Consider the following 5201-nt stretch of genomic DNA (forward strand, 5'->3'; position numbering starts at 1 on the left):
TTTTTTACATTATGCTGACATGTTTTGAAATCAGTAGTTTTAAGTTTCGTATGTAAATTTAATTTTTTTCATATATAAAAAGAGAAAAAAATTGATGGACGAAAGGGTGATGTCAGCCTGAAGACCCACGTCCTGCTCGGCCGGCCCACTACCGGTACCCTAAAAGGCGAGGTAGCCAGAGAACGTATCTTGTGCACCCGGCCGACTCATGCACCAGGTGCTCCGGTCGAAAGTGAGCCATTGGATTAAAAAGAGAGGGACATGATGCTCTGCAAGGGGAGCTATCGGTACATTTTGCACAATAAACCTCGAAGTCCTGTTCAATTCTGTCCTGCCCTGGCTTCTCTCCCGTTCCCTATATTCTTTCCCCTGTCTTATCTCATGTGCCACCGGACCATGGTGGGTTAGAAAAAGAAAAAAAATCGCCCATGTCATATCAATTCTTCCTTGTTATGTACACAGCGAAGGATCTCTCTCTCTCTCTCTCTCTCCTACGAGATGGCAACTGATGAAATTGAGTTCAGATCGTATCTGGTTGGCTCAGTCTTTGATTTTTTTTGGCACCATGTAATCAAGAATGTACACTTGCGAAAAAAATTAGTATGCGACCTTTTTTTGTAGTTTAGAGGGGCAGTTGTTGTACAGTTCTTGTGCGTGCTGGTGATGCTCCAGTCTGAAACACTTGATGTTCTTGCATGGAAGCATCTAAAGAAATGTATTCAGAGATCTTTGGTTCAGTTGCAAAACAACATCATTCACAACAGCTATTTATAAATATATTTCTCTCATATACTTAATATTACATAGTTGTAACTGTTGAGCTTTTCAATTGTTCGAAGAATAAATTACATGAAATTTTTGCATTTTTCGCAAAAGTCAGTAATGAGCAATCACGCAATAGTTACAACAACTGATACAAGAGCACAACTTGTCAATTTTTCTCAGGTGTTATGCACGGTTTGAAACAGAAGCTCGACCAAACAAATGTATAAATGAGGACGACACATGCCATCATATACAATCTACAGCAGAGCAACACTGCTACCTGAAAAGCAGCAGAGATTCATATATCTTAAACGTTACACATTCTATTGCATTGTCCATTTGAGGTTTCTCGAAATTCAGGCATGGGGCATGTCAAAGTTTGTATCGCTTCACTGCTGCAGGACTGCTATCCGGCTACAAATAGGCCTGAAAATAAAACATGGTATAATCAATCATATTTCTTGCTAGGTGATTACGACGAAAAGTAGGCGTTAAAAGGCAGAACAGGTAATCTTCGGAAAAGTTTGCAAATTACATCTGGTGTATATCCAGTCATTTCACAGAGCTATACCCCGTCATACCTTTTCCAAGTTTGCAGTGCATCACCATAGATAAACTGTGCACTCATAACAGAAAGCATTTCAATGTTTACTTTAGTAAGATTACATAACTTTCTGCATGTATTTGGCATGTCACATTCACTTCTTACATACAAACCTTTTTGCAGTGGACAATGTAAAGGCCTTTTCCATTTAATATCAGAAATGTGGATCGCAAACATCTAAAACATTACTAGTTCATGTACATTTATCAGTTGTACACACTATTTTTCTTTGATAAATCAATTTGGTTTTCTTAATTTTTCAGTTCTTGCCAACGACTAGATTGTATTGTTTGCGTGCATCATTTTTTCCCTTTCCCATGGTAGAATCCTACTGCAGAACTAACTGTTTTCCAGTGGTAGTATGGAGGACAATACCGATGAAAGGAATTGGGGCTACTGTTGTTTGTCAAACCTTCTTAGCTAACCAGACACAGTTTACCATTGCAGTTTCACCTAGACATTTGAAGTGGTGAAAGGGTTTATGGTGGTGGCTGTTGTATATAGACAGAAGGGCGGATATAACAACACATCGATCGATACCATTTTGTTTATATGAAGGGTGTAACTTGAAGATCTATAGCAATGGATTAGGTGCTAAATTCTGTACAATATCAGTTAAAAACAGAGTAGATGAGGCTTAGCATTGTACTCTAAGTGATGTGGTATACGTACAATTAATTTTATCTAGATTCTGTACAATAGCAATGGTGCTGTAGGTACAATTAATTTTATCCTAATGATGCGGTAATATTCTCAAACTGTTGCATATGTCGTAGTTATTCTAGCCAGTTGTCGCTCTGCATCTTATTTGATCTATTGCCTACTGGAGTATGCAAGTTGTGATGTCTTGTTTCGTCCTGCGAATTATGTGTTGATATTTTCCATCAATCAGAAAATTTGCCCGATTACTAGGAATTAACAAACTCTTGCCATACACAAATGAAGTCCTAGGTAAAGATTGATATGCCATAGAAACTTTTCCTAAGCATCACAGGAACAACTAGAGTACTGGACAATGTTAAGGACCTTTTGCTAACATAGTTACTCTGAACATCGTGTGTTCACAGATAATTCTATACAGCTGAAAGATCAGACCACGCAGAGCACATCCCCTAATCTATTTTCAATATAACAATAGTAATTAGTTGTTAAACTTTACCATTATGGCTGCATCTTGCACATACACTCAAACAGTACTCTAGTTTCCAACGTGCATAAGCGAAGCTGAACCGAGGAATCAGCGCATGAATCAATACTCTAATTCGATGTACATACCTTGGATCCTTGAGCTGTAAAGGCCGATGGTCCTCTCCTATGCGGCCATATCGTCGATCCACAGAGGTACAACCCCACGTCGCTGCAGAGGCGCAATGGCAGGGAGCCGCCGCCGGACATCATGATTTGGATCTTTGGGCGCTCGTGCTTCAACGCCGAAAGCAAAGAGGAAGAGGTGCAGGAGAGGGGGGGGGGGAGGGATCCGCCCAATTTTTTCAGTTAACCCTAGCGGCGGCAACCTCCAGCAGACATGAGTGGTGCAGGACAGAGGAAAGGGGGATTGACGAACTTTGTTCGGGATTTGGATTCGTTCGATTTAGCTAGACATGAAGGCCTGTTCTGCAAAATGTACCAGTAACCCCCCTTGCACCGCATCCTGTCCCTCTCCTTTTAATCCAAGGGCTCACATTCCACCGGAGCACCTGGTGCACGAGTTGGTCGGGTGCACAGGATAACGTTCTCGAGGTAGCCATCTGTCTCGCAGCAAGCGGCATGGAAAACCCTATACGCCGCATTTTGCGGCAAAATGTCGACCTGTCGCATACCCATCGACCGTTCGTGGGCCAGCCCATGTTGGATGCCTCCTACAGAGAAATTCGTTAAAAAAATGAAGAGACGGAGGAATCGAACATCAAACCTCCCACAACTGGAGGTGCGTATCAAGCCACTCTAGCTTAACAACACTTGTGTCTTACACATGCAAAAAGGTCTGCTATTATCTGTTTCTTTCTTTCACGTTTTCCGTTTTCCCGTTTCTTTCTTTCTTTTATTTTTGTACGAGAAATATCGCAATTTCAAAAAAGTTCACTATATTCAATACTTTATTCGGCTTTTTATAAAAAATGTTTGATTCTTTTTGTTCATGTTTCAATAAACATTTTGTTCTTTTCAAAAAAATGTACGAAATTTGTTTGTGTTTCAAAATGTGTTCGGTGTTTCCAAATTTGTTCGTGATTTTCAACGTTTTCAAATTTGTTCAAGCTTTCCAAAAAATGGAATTTCACATTTGCTGTCATTTTTCAAAATTTGCATGTGATTTTCAAAAAATGTTTGCGTTTTCAAATTTGTTCAAATTTTCAAAAAAGTTTTGGAATTTCACATTTGTTCCATTTTTCAAAAAAAAATCGTGTTTTTCAAAAAATTATTCGCATTTCAATTTTTTTCATGTTTTCAAAACTTGGATAGAAAATTTATAAATGTTCAAGAATTTCAAAAAATGTTTATGGTTTTAAACTTTTGTTCATACTTTCATGAAATATTCCATTTTTATTTTTTTGTTCACCAATAAAAAAATGTTTGCTGTTTGAATATTTGTTCGGAATATCATGAAATGTTCCATTTTTCAAATTTTTGTTCACAAATTCAAAAAATGTTAGCAGTTTCAAATTTGTTTGGAATTTCATAATTTGTTCACATATTCAAAAAATGTTCACGGTTACAAATTTCTTTGGAATTTCATAATTTGTTCACACGGCTTCAAATTTGTTCACAAATTCAAAAGGTGGTTCACATTATCACAAAAACAATTTCTGACTTTTCAAAATTTTTTGTTCACATATTCGAAAAATGTTCCTGTCTCTATTTTTTCATCAATTCAAAAAAGGTGCGCACTTGTTTAAAGAGACATATTGAAAGAAAGTATACTTTTAAAAAATCAATACAACAAGTAATTTCGGGTTCGCTACAGTAATTTGGATCCGGCTTGCCTGCTCCCTTCCCATGCTCCCATCCGTGCTCCCACTTCATCCTACGGTTGTCTTTTTTTCTCTTTTCTTTCTAATCTAATCTAATCATCTCCCCCCTGATTTTACGGGGATGGGGCCGGACCTTATTTTGTTCCAATCAAATCAAGCCACATACGCGGAGCACGGATGGGCACACGCCGGGGGAGCAGGCAAGTCTCGTCCCAGTAATTTGTTCCTCGTCGCGCCTGCCTTTCATTTTTGCCTTTTTCGTCCCGCGGTGAAGCTTCATGGGCCGGCCCAGTCGAGCTGCCCCTGTGCATCTGGCCGCCAATTTGACGCAAAGAGCGTCCAATAGGAGCTCTCAAGTGGCACATGGCCACTCTTCCGTGAGGGTCGGGGGATAGAGGCCATACGTGCACCATCGCCGCAAAAATAGGCTGGTCCATTTCCTCTGTTTTCGGTGTTTTGCTTCTCTGTGTCCCAACCGGTTTTCTGAACATTTTTTTTTCTCTGGGATTTTCTTCTTCTTTTGTAGGTTTCCCCTTTTTCTGTTTTTTGTTCTAAAATTCAGGACATTTTTGGGAAATTCTATATAATTGATAAATCCGGATGTAATTATTTGGATACATCAACATTTTTCGAATTCTTGGAACACCTCTTTTAATTCTTGAACATTTTTTGAATCGGTCAATTCCCGAATTGGCAACATTTTTTGAAATGCACAAACATTACTTGAATATGTGAACATTTAATGAAAATTTAAAAAGATATTAAAAATCTGTGAACATTGTTTGAATTTGTGAAAAGCATATTAATTAATAATTTTTTTGAAAAAAAGTGGAGAACACTTTTCAAATTTGTGATCATTTAGT

The 5201-nt window shown here is 38.5% G+C and overlaps 1 long non-coding RNA gene across 1 annotated transcript; it reads right to left on the reverse strand.

Moving 5' to 3' along the window:
• Nucleotides 1-911: 911 nt before the first annotated feature.
• LOC125512550 (uncharacterized) lies at nt 912-2950 on the reverse strand. Its single transcript, XR_007285418.2, has 2 exons — nt 2645-2950; nt 912-1191 (listed from the first exon to the last, which is right to left on the reverse strand). It is a non-coding gene; the product is annotated as an uncharacterized LOC125512550 (long non-coding RNA).
• Nucleotides 2951-5201: the final 2251 nt, after the last annotated feature.

This window comes from Triticum urartu, chromosome 6A (assembly GCF_056163025.1).
Source record: "Triticum urartu cultivar PI428250 chromosome 6A, HENAU_Tu73, whole genome shotgun sequence".
Classification (NCBI taxonomy): Eukaryota; Viridiplantae; Streptophyta; class Magnoliopsida; order Poales; family Poaceae; genus Triticum; species Triticum urartu.